General features: G+C 43.0%; 1 non-coding gene across 1 annotated transcript; it reads right to left on the bottom strand.

Annotated features, from left to right (window-relative positions):
- Positions 1-11,230: 11,230 nt before the first annotated feature.
- TRNAF-GAA (transfer RNA phenylalanine (anticodon GAA)) lies at positions 11,231-11,303 on the bottom strand. Its single transcript has one exon. It is a non-coding gene; the product is annotated as a tRNA-Phe (tRNA).
- Between the last annotated feature and the right edge of the window lie 877 nt (positions 11,304-12,180).

Consider the following 12,180-nt stretch of genomic DNA (forward strand, 5'->3'; position numbering starts at 1 on the left):
CCTGGAGGAGAAGTGGGAAACCACGGAAAACCACTTCTAGGATGGCTGAGGTGGGAATCGAACCCACCTCTACTCAGTTGACCTCCCGAGGCTGAGTGGACCCCGTTCCAGCCCTCGTACCACTTTTCAAATTTCGTGGCAGATCCGGGAATCGAACCCAGGCCTCCGGGGATGGCAGCTAATCACACTAACCACTACACCACGATTCCCGACAAGGTCGGGAATTTTAACCATCATTGGTTAGGAATAAGAACATGTTCATTTTTACGGACAGCCAAGCGGCCATTAATGCACTAGAGGCAGTCCGGATAATATCCAGAATTGTCTGGTATTGCCAGTCACTTCTCCTGAAGCTCTCAAAGTACAACATTATCAAAATAATATGGGTACCAGAGCATCCAGGTATAGAAGGAAATGAAAAGGCAGATAAGCTGGCCAGGAAAGGGGCAGGAACACATTTTTTTTGCTAGGGGCGTTACGTCTCACCGACAGAGATGGGTCTTATGGCGACGATGGGATAGGATAGGCCTGTTGGAAGAAAGCGGCCAACTCGCCCGGTGGAACACATTTTGTAGGCCCAGAACCTGTCTGCGGGATTTCCTATAGACAAGCCCGACACTACATAGAAAAATGGATACAAAAGGAACAAATGGAAAACTGGAAAAATACTCCATGATGCAGGCTTGCAAAGGAACTGATAAAAGGACCAAACAAGAAGCATACTAAAGAACTGTTGATACTCAGCAGAGAAAATATAAGATGGGTAGTAGAACTGTTGACAGGACACTGCCATCTGAAAAAACACCTACATAAAATTGGAGTAATAAGAGACAATATATGTAGGAAATGCAATGAAGCAGAGGAAACAGCTGAACACAGACTTTTCGAATGTGAGGCGATGGGTAGAATCAGACTCTCCACTCTAGGACTACCAGGTGAAGAGAGAGAAAACACCCAGGAAGACCCAATAAGAACAACCTGCAGCTTTGTGAAGGGAGCAGGTACATATAGGTGGGAATGAAGGAAAAACATGGTAGCAAAAGATCTTAGAGGTCAACTCTAATTAGGAACTAATATTTAGAGGCCCCATGAAGAAAAGGAGGAGGAGAAGAAGAAGAAGTACCATCATTGGTTAATTTCACCTCCACGGGGACTGGGTGTATGTGTCGTCTTCATCATCATGTCATCCTCATCATGATGCGCAGGTTGCCTAAGGGAGTCAAATCAAAAGACCTGCACTTGGCGAGCCGAACATTTCCTCGGGCACTCCAGGCACTAAAACACATGTCATTTCATTTCATTTTACATGAAATGTTCAGAACTGAATAACTGAATCAGCGACGGTGGGTTGATGCATGTTTCACTGCTAACGGAGGGAAGCGGTAAAGAGTTTCTCATATAAACTCAGACCGAACGCACGGTGTTTGTTCTCTGCGCTACGGCAGCTGCCTCAGCCGAATTTACGTCGCGCGCGGCCGCCCTGCTTTAAACGTGTATTCAATCTTAATATATGAAATCTTACTGTAGCGTCTGGACAAGCAATGTTGTTATGAATCGAGAAGGCGTTGAACTTGTAAGTTAAGTTTTAAAAACGAAGACGAATTTACCTTTGTTGTGCTATGTGATTGCTGTGAAAACTGGCTGAATCTCTAAATATACGGTTGAGAATTTGGGGAAGGGGTGAAACGGGTAGTTTCATTGCTGTTCCAACATGATTTGGTGACCCCGACGTGATGTAAGTACCTAGGTGTTAATGTAAGGAAAGATCTTCAATGGGGTAATCACATAAATGGAATAGTAAATAAAGGGTACAGATCAGTGGCGTATCCTGGAATCTCCACTGAGGCATGCAACTAGTAACCATGCAGTTAACACAATGTATTAAGTAAATTTCAATTCTACTCACCCTAATTACATGTAGGTGAACTCGAGCCAAACAGTTTTACTGTAAGTTTCTGGAGTGAACGGGCGTGCACAATTCTTGTGTTCTGTTTTTAAATTTACGAGGGCCCGTCTCTGTGGTGTAGTGGTTAGTGTGATTAGCTGCCATCCCCGGAGGCCCGGGTTCGATTCCCGACTCTGCCACGAAATTTGAAAAGTGGTACGAGGGCTGGAACGGGGTCCACTCAGCCTCGGGAGGTCAACTGAGTAGAGGTGGGTTCGATTCCCACCTCAGCCATCCTCGGAGTGGTTTTCCGTGGTTTCCCACTTCTCCTTCAGGCAAATGCCGGGATGGTACCTAACTTCAGGCCACGGCCGCTTCCTTCCCTCTTCCTTGTCTATCCCTTCCAATCTTCCCATCCCCCGCAAGGCCCCTGTTCAGCATAGCAGGTGAGGCAGCCTGGGCGAGGTACTGGTCATCCTCCCCGGTTGTATCCTCGACCCAGAGTCTGAAGCTCCAGTACACTGCCCTTGAGGCGGTAGAGGAGGGAACCCTCGCTGAGTCCGAGGGAAAAGCCAACCCTGGAGGGTAAGCAGATTAAGAAGAAGAAGAAATTACGAGAGAAGGTAGAGGTCTCCCGGCTTTAACTATTTGAATCTTTTCATCAAACGAACGGCCAGTAAATGGCTTTTCAAACTGATTTACAAGTATATCCGTTTTAGACTCATCCATCGTTAATACCACATGTGCGCAAAATATAATAAAACACCGAAAACACAATGAATTAACTCAATAGTTAGCCACAACTCAAGCACTGGAGGTAAGTCACCCCAGTGGCATTGGTCAGTTTCGTCACATTGGGTTCTCGCTGGGGTGGGGGTGGGGGGTAATCTGTGGGTCCCGTTCGCTGTAAAGATGCCGACTTTCTCCAAGTTGCTAACAGATGGCAGAGGATAGCACGGGTATGGGGTGACAAATTCTGACCAAGTTTCAATTGCAGCGACATCGTTCGGAGGGTTTCAGAACTACGTCTGCCACCGAATGCAATTTTAAGACTGAATGCCTTACATCCTTAACTCCTCCATCCGCTGTCTCTTTCTTCCTAGAGTGGAGTAGACGGCGAGACTACACCAGCACCACACGTAGTCAAGCAACGGAACCAGTACAGTTGCGCGAACCTTTTGAACTTCTGAGAGATGAAATAGTTAATATTTGACTTGAAACAACCTAAAATCGTACATCACACAGTTCTTTGTGTTATCAGAACGCATGCAACGAATGCCTTGCATTCAAGGAGAATACGCCCCTGGTACAGATCTCTGCATATGGTGATGAGGGTGTTTAGAGGTTGTAGTAAGGATGTAAAGGAGACAGCATATAAGTCTCTGGTAAGACATCAACTAGAGTATGGTTCCAGTGTATGGGACCCTCACCACGATTACTTGATTCGAGAACAGGAAAAAATTCAAAGAAAAGCAGCTCCATTTGCTCTGGGTGATTTCCGACAAAAGACTAGCGTTAAAAAATGTTGCGAAGTTTGAGCAGGGAGGACTTGGGAGAAAGGAGACGAACTGATCGACTAAGTGGTATGTTCTGAGCCCTCAGTGGACAGATGACGTGAAATGACATTAGTAGACGAATAAGTTTGAGTGGTGTCTTTAAAAGTAGGAAAGATCACAATATGAAGATAAAGTTGGAATTCAAGAGGAAAAATTGGGGCAAATATTCGTTTATAGGAAATGGAATTAGGGATTGGAATAACTTACCAACTTCAATAAATTTCCAATTTCTTTGAAATCATTTAATAAGAGGCTAGGAAACCAACAGGTCTGCCACCTGGGCGACTCTCCTAAATGCAGATCAGTATTGACTGATTCATTGATTGATTGATTGATTGATTGATTGATTGATTGATTGATTGATTGATTGATTGATTGATTTAATAACGCAGATACTGGTGAGTCACAATCTGGTTATTATAGGTCTATTATCGTAACGGAAGAAATAAGGCAGTACTTAAACGTAAAGTGGTGAGAGCATGCTTTATTAAACTTATGACAGTTTTACACAAGAAATAGATTCTGAGAATCCGAATGAGGAAATAATGAAATTAAAGTTTTCTACGTTAGATAGGTTATGTGGCGATCTTAATAAACTAGACGAGCGAATGGCCACCTTGATGTTAGATGATGAAAATGCTGACTTTAAAACATAATATAACATAGCAGAAGCATGTAGAGAAAAAGTGGATCGTGTTAATGTGAAGATAATAATAATAATAATAATAATAATAATAATAATAATAATAATAATAATAATAATAATAATAATTTCGTGTGGCTATTTTTAGCCGAGTGCAGCCCTTGTAAGGCAGACCCTCCGATGAGGGTGGGTGGCATCTGCCATGTGTAGGTAACTGCGTGTTATTGTGTTGGAGGATAGTGTTATGTGTGGTGTGAGAGTTGCAGGGATGTTGGGGACAGCACAAACAACCAGCCCCCGGGCCATTGGAATTAACCAATGAAGGTTAAAATCCCCGACCCAGCCGGGAATCGAACCCGGGACCTTCTGAACCGAAGGCCAGTACGCTGACCATTCAGCCAACGAGTCGGACAATGTGAAGATGGAAACCTTTGTTACGAAATGAGTTCAAATAGGACTAGTCAATGATGCCCAGTCGGTTATTTCATCTCTAAGCTCGAGTAGGATGAAACTTAAACTTCATAAAATAAAGCTGAAACAATATTTTTTGAGTTTTTGGAACCAGTTTAAAAGAATTGATGAAGACAGGGAAATGGAAGAAGCAGATAAATTTCGGTATTTGCTTCAGGCTACAGTAGAAGGTTCACGGGCTGGAGAGTTTGTAAATAGTTTCGCCACATCTGCTGAAAATTTTAACAAAGCTATTGAAAGCTTAAAAAATAGATTCGGTAAGGAAGAATTGTTAACCGAATATTACGTGAGAGAATTTAACTGAGATCCAAACCAAGCTTGAAATAGATCATCTCTACGATAAGTTAAAAGCACACCTGAGAGCATTGGAATCATTCGGGATGACGTCAGATAAATACGCAGCGATGCTATTTCCACTTGTGGAATCCTGTATTCCAGAAGATCTACTTCGCGTGTTGTTAAGGAAACCTGTGGCAGTCGAACAAGAGAACGAAGAAGGTAGAAACTATGAAGACCGATTGAAACATATTTTAGCATTCTTGCGGTGTGGAGCTGAGGGTGAGGAACGAATAACACTAGCAAAACCTGGCTTTAAATTTCGTGGAGATTTCAAGTAACAGGAGAACAACGAAGAGCAAGTTAATGACAATGATGTTATGATTACTTCAGCAGATTGAATTTCTGGTGAGAAGAAGAAGAGTCCTGTTGTGTGTCTGTTCTATGATAGAACTCATGACAGTAAGGAATGTTTTCATGCCCAAAAATTATCCCTTAGCCACAAGCACGACTTGGTGAGAAAAGGGAAACGATGTTTCGCGTGTTTAAAACATGGCCATCGAACAAAAGACTGCAAGCAGAGAGTATGTTGCCTAATCTGCGCCAAAATACATTATACAATCATGTCTCCAAATCTATAAAATGCACAGAAAAATTTATCTGTAGAAGATAAATGTGATGAAGACGACAAAACGTGTTTATCTAGCCAGTGTACCTCAGAGGTATTTCTTCAAAAACTCATGGTAAATCTCGTTGTAAATAGGAGAAAGCGAAAATTAAGGGTGCTAATTGACTCAGGTTCATAACAATCGTATATCTTGAAGAAGATTGCAGAAGAAATGAGGTGTTGACATGTAAATACTGGGGTGGTAAAACACGTCTTATTTGGTGAATGCTCAACCAAGAAAACGGAGTACCGATGTTACAGCATCTCATTAGAGTGCTTGGAAGGAAACTACGCTAGCAAAGTTGAGGTACTAGACCAGCCCATAATATGTGGATCCATATCTCCAATGTCGTCTACGGCTTGCTTGGAAGAGCTGAACCAACGTTGAATGAAAATAACTGATGTCGGAAACGGACAGCCAACAATTGAGATACTCTTAGGTGCTGACGTTGTGGCGATGCTTTACACTGGAAATGTTGAAGAAATGGAATGTGGGCTCACAACAGTGGAAACTCTACTAGGATGGGTTGTGATAGGACGAATGGAAAGACGACTCGGGTAACCTAACCATGCTGTGATGTTAACCACCTTGCTGATAAAAACCAATAATTTACCAGAGCTATGGAAATTGGATGTTTTAGGGATTCTTTATCCTTCTGAAAGTCAGACTAATGAAAAGGGGGAAGCAGTGGTTATGGGACTTTGAAAAACTATGAAGAGGAATTATGAGGGGCGCTATGAAATCCGTCTACCTTGGTTACAGGGTAGGGAAGAGTTACCAGATAATAGGCTCCTTGCTGAGAAACGATTACTATCTACAACTTCCAAACTCAGAACTGCTAATAAGTTACTAGATTACAATAGGGTACTGAAGGGTTGGCTGGAAGAAGAAAAAATTGAAGAAGTGTCAAGAAAAGAAGAGAATTGTTCAGCGTATTACCTGTCTCATAGAGGAGTGTTTAAGAAAAACTCTACAACTAATATTAGGCCTGTTTTTGATGCGTCTTGCAAACCAAAGAATGGCTGTTCTTTGAATGACAATCCCTCAAAGGGTCCAAACCTGTTAGACTTGATTCCAAAAGAAATGCTGGACTTTAGATTAAGAAGAATTGGAGTCATCTCTGATATTAAACAAGCTTTCATGCAAATGTCTGTCAATCCAGAGGACAGATATTTTCTGCGATTTCTCTGGTGGGAGAGTGTGAATGAGAAGAAGATCAAGATTTTGAGACATTGTAGAGTACCATTTGCAATAAACTCCAGCCCACTTCTTTTTACGGGATGTCATACAACATCATTTGCATCAATACAAACCACAGCTGAAGGACATTGCTGAAAAACTGAGACGAACATTTTATGTAGACAACTATGTCACATCTGTTAATTCAGAAGAAGAGCTACAAAAGTTTATTGATAAGGCTACGCAGATAATGGCTGATGGAAAATTTAAATTAAGAGGATGGGAAAATACTTAATTTAAACATCTGGAAGAAAGTATAAGGCCGCTGTCTGTGTTCAGACTCTGATGGGACAAAGTTCACTGTTTTGTCACGTAAGTGGAATTAACAAGCCTCAAGATGTAATTACACGAAGAATTTTGTTGTCTACTGCACAAGGAGTGTTTGACCCCATAGGTTTTAGCTAGCCTGTTACCCTTTGTCCGAAGCTATTCTTGCAGGAAAGTTGTAAAACCAAGTTTGGATAGGACAATGAGGTTCCAGTGGAGGTGTACAGGGAATTCATCAAGGGGTTGAAGAGCTACCATACTTAACAAAGTTAAGAGTGCGTAGATGATCTTTGCAGAACATTACTCATGCTCGTTAAATATTTTCTGCGGTGCTTCAAAGTTTTCGTATGTGGTTGCGGTATACCTACGGTCTAAAGATAATGCCAATGTAATGTTTCAACTGTTTGTTTGTCCAACCCTTGTCCCGTTTCTCTGTGGGGTCGGGTATGAGGTCAGATGAATCTGTCGTGGCGGGTTTTATGACTGGATATCCTTCCTGACGTCAACCTCATTAGAGTCAATGAGATGAAATGAATGATGTGATTATGGTAGTAGGAAGGGAAAGGGTGAAACCCGATGCCGGCACATAGCCTACTCCTGTCGAATAGCACAAAGGGGTGTGCTCAAGGCTTAAAGTCCCCATCCGACGGACGAATCACCATCAAGAGCGTAATATTCCCTCACTCCACATGAGCACTGAGGAGAGGTTTGGAATTTAATCCAGGCTTTTGGCACGCAATCTAGTGATAATATCACCACCTCTCCTACCATGGCAGCGAACATTCTCATGGCGAAATTTTTTCGACCAACGAGACTCGAACCTGCTAACCTCGGTGTCAAACCGCTTAGACTTCAACGCCTTAACGATCATGTCCACCAGGCGGTCTAATCCAATGTTTCAACTGCTGCAATGTAAATCAAGAGTTGCCTCTCTGAAGAACACAACAATCCCTAGACTAGAATTAATGGCATGTTGCATAGGGGTACGAATGGCCTTACAGGTCAAGAAGAGTCTCAAATCGTTACATCTGAAGGAGTATTATTGGACGTATTCCACTTCTGTTCTTACTGGATCAAGAATAATGAACAGTGGTGGACCTTTGTCAAGAACAGGGTTAAAGAAATACGTGCCGACTCGGACAGTGCAGATTGGAGACATATCCCAGGTCAAGATAACCCAGCTGATCTGCCTTCAAGAGGCTGTAGTGTGAAACGGTTAATCGAATCCAGATGGTGGCAGGGGCCGGAGTGGTTAAGATATGATGAGAACGAGTGGCTCACAACTCACTACAGCCGAATGAAGATGAAATAAACCAAGAAAAGGTCTGCATCACCCTCATCTGGAGAAGAATGGTATCTTAAATATTTCTCGAGATATTCAAGAATTGTACGCATGGTGACTTGGGTACTTCGGTTCCTTAACAACGCTAAACGCAAAGAAGACAAGCTTATGTCGACAGAAATAAAGAATGCAGAAATAAAACTGCTAAGAATTGTACAGAACGACGCGTTTCAAAAGCGAGAGAGATAAGACTTCAAATCAATGTATTCATTCCATAATAGAGAGGGGCTATTGAGAATCCGCACCAACATAGTGAGAAGAAACTATGAAGAAGACTTTGGATTTCCCATATTGTTGCCACCTGAACATGAAATAACAGCTTTACTTGAAAGCTTCTCATGCAGGAGTACAGATCTTGTTATCTATACTTAGAGAACACTTTTGGGTCATCGAGGGAAGGAAGACATTTCGTAGCATTCTGGCCACATGTAGAAGGTTTGAATCAAACAATGCTGAAACAGAACCTGTGGAACTTCTGGAAGCTCGAGTAACAAGTGATCGGAAATGATCTAGTGGGTCCATTGCACCTAAGAGGTAATACAAAATCATGTGCTGTTGTCAGGGCAGTTCACTATCAATTAGTTAGCTCACTCTCTGTGTCCAGTTTTATGTTGGCATTGAGACGATTCATATCTAGACGGGTTAGACCGTATGCTAACAGCGACAATGGCACAAACTTCCGTGGAACCGAGAATTTACTCAAGACACTTGACTGGAAGAAAACAACCGAAGAAACATCAGTTTTGAAAATTGAATGGAGATTCAACCCACCCACTGTAGCCTGGTGGGGTGGGAACGAGTCGTTCAGATGGTCAAAAGGTTGTTTCGATGGGTACTAGGCCATGCTAGTCCGCCTCTGTGGTGTAGTGGTTAGCGTGATTAGCTGCCACCCCCGGAGGCCCGGGTTCGATTCCCGGCTCTGCCACGAAATTTGAAAAGTGGTACGAGGGCTGGAACGGGGTCCACTCAGCCTCGGGAGGTCAACTGAGTAGACGTGGGTTCGATTCCCTCCTCAGCCATCCTGGAAGTGGTTTTCCGTGGTTTCCCACTTCTCCTCCAGGCGAATGCCGGGATGGTACCTAACTTAAGGCCACGGCCGCTTCCTTCCCTCTTCCTTGCCTATCCCTTCCAATCTTCCCATCCCTCCACAAGGCCCCTGTTCAGCATAGCATGTGAGGCCGCCTGGGCGAGGTACTGGCCATTCTCCCCAGTTGTATCCCCTGACCAAGAGTCTGAAGCTCCAGGACACTGCCCTTGAGGCGGTAGAGGTGGGATCCCTCGCTGAGTCCGAGGGAAAAACCGAACCTGGAGGGTAAACAGATGATGATGATGATGACTAGGCCATGCTTTTGTAAACCATGAAAAAATGATAGCGATTCTTATTGACTGCGAAGCGGTTGTAAATTCCAGACCATGGACTTACATATAAGATGACCAGAAAGACCTTATGGCTCTGGCACCCTCAATGTACATACAAGATATCAAAAGGTTGGGAGTGCCAGATCTCGATTCCATTGATAACATTAATTTGTCAAAAATTCTGCAATACTAACAACGCTTTGCAGAAGAATTGAGGAAGAGATTCAGACTGGAATATATAGGACAACTCGTTCACAAGAAAGGAGACATGAAGGGGAGGAGAGAAGAGATAAAGTGTGGAGATGTTATGCTGTTCGGCATTGACAACATGAAGAGAATGGACTGGCCATTAGCGAGAGTGACATAGGTGTTCGCCGGTAAGGACAATGTAGTACGAGTAGTGAAGGTGAAAACTGCTGCTGGAGAATTCATCCGGTCAATGGAACGCAACTATCCCTTAGAGATGTGTTTCTCTTCCATACGCCCACGTAAAGGCGCAACACTAGACGTTACCCCCCGAAATACCAAAGTATCTGTTCCAAAGTCTCCATCTCGTGGTCCCCACTTGCAAGGTACCAAAGTTACCAGAATAGGTTGGAAAGTGAACATCCTTACACGTTTTCTTGAGAGAAAGAAATTAAAATGTGTTTGAAATTCTGTTTAATATATCTTGTTAAAGTGTAAATAAATTTGATTTGAAAGTGTAAAATCAAAGATGGGAGAAAGCGTCAGGACAAGCAATGTTGTTGCGAATCGAGAAGGTGGTGAACTTGTAAGTAATGTTTTAAAAACGAAGACGAATGTCCCTTTGTTGTGCTATGTGGTTGCTGTGAAAACTGGCTGAATCTCTCAATATACGGTTGAGAATTTGGGGAAGGAGTGAAACCGGATAGTTCCATTACTGTTCCAACACTTACCTTAAAAAGATGCTGGAAGTGTCCTCCTTCCTGGGTTAAACAGGCATTGTATCGGGTAACCACATTCTTGCTGACGCGAATGAGTTCTGCCATTGTAATCTTTCTGATTTCATTCGCAATGTTTTCTTTCAGTACCTCCAATGTATAAGGATTTGTTCGATACACTTTTTCTATCAGTTTACCCCAACAAATAAAAATCACACACTGTTAAATCTGGAGAACGTGGGGGAAATAGACCAGCACTGATCACTCTGTCTGCAAACACTTCCGAGATCGTAAGAAAGGAATCTTCTGCTGTACGAACAAGGGCTGAATATTACTACCTACTGACTACTACCTACTGAATTCCGTTGCAAATTCAGGAAAAACACTTGTCGAACCCCGGGCCCGGACCAGAGACCATTGGATCTTCGGCCTAACACTCCACAGCTGAGCTATTTCGGTTGCGAAGGAAAGCATAGTACCAGTAACACAACGTGGCGCGTAAAAGCGTAGAATTCCGATTTAATTTGTTCAAATTTACGCCAAGCTTCGAGCATTCAAAGAAAAATAATACCACCTACTGCTGCTACCTGCAGAATTACGTTGTAATTTGACCAAAACTACCGGCCGAAACCCGGGATCGAACCAGGGACCTTTAGATCTTCAGTCTAATGCTCTCCCAGCTGAGCTATTTCGGCTACAACTCATCCAATTTTGCATATAATAGCCTAGACATCCGTTGTAATTTGAATAAATTGGGCTAACCTTTTCAATTTGAAAGACGGAATATTACTACCTACTGACTACCACCTACTGAATTCCGCTGCAAAATCACGAAAATTACTTGTCTAAACCGGGACCATTGAATCTTCAGCCTAACAATCTCCCAGCTGAGCTATTTCGGTTGCAAAGGAAGACATAGTGCCAGACACACAAAGTAGCGTAAAAAAGCGTAGAATTCCGATTTAATTTGACCAAATTTACGCCAAGCTTCGAGCATTCAAAGAAAGAATATTACCATACATAGGCTACATACATACATACATATCTTTATTACCCACCCTAGAATACACCATCGGCTTTACAGGTAATAAAGACAGACAGAGCGACTACATCTCTCCTAAAACTACTTAGCAAAATTATTTACCTCTAAATCTACTCAGTGTCCTCCCACACGCACGCGGATAGCCGGCAAACGTGCAGGAAGCACTGCACTACAAATTACCCTATTTCCCTATTCCCCTATTCCTACCAACCACCTAGAAAAAATATATATAGTAGACCGGTCTCTGCGTCAGCCCTGGTATGGAATACATGCCCACCAACCCGTTGATCGCAGGGACCAGCCTCGCCACGTGAGAACTGATCTTATTTCTCACCTACACCTGCTGACAATGTATTCCTTACCTACCATGTGTGCCAAGCCAGCTTGGCGGAAACCGGACCCATCACATGGCTTGTCACACACTTCCGCTATATACGTCACACCTTCTCTGTTCATTGTCAGCTCACTACCTTCCCTCTTCTTTTTCTTTTCTTGCCGTGCAGACATGCTAAAGCCTAGCTTCTTTGGGT

This window comes from Anabrus simplex, chromosome 9 (assembly GCF_040414725.1).
Source record: "Anabrus simplex isolate iqAnaSimp1 chromosome 9, ASM4041472v1, whole genome shotgun sequence".
Taxonomy (NCBI): Eukaryota; Metazoa; Arthropoda; class Insecta; order Orthoptera; family Tettigoniidae; genus Anabrus; species Anabrus simplex.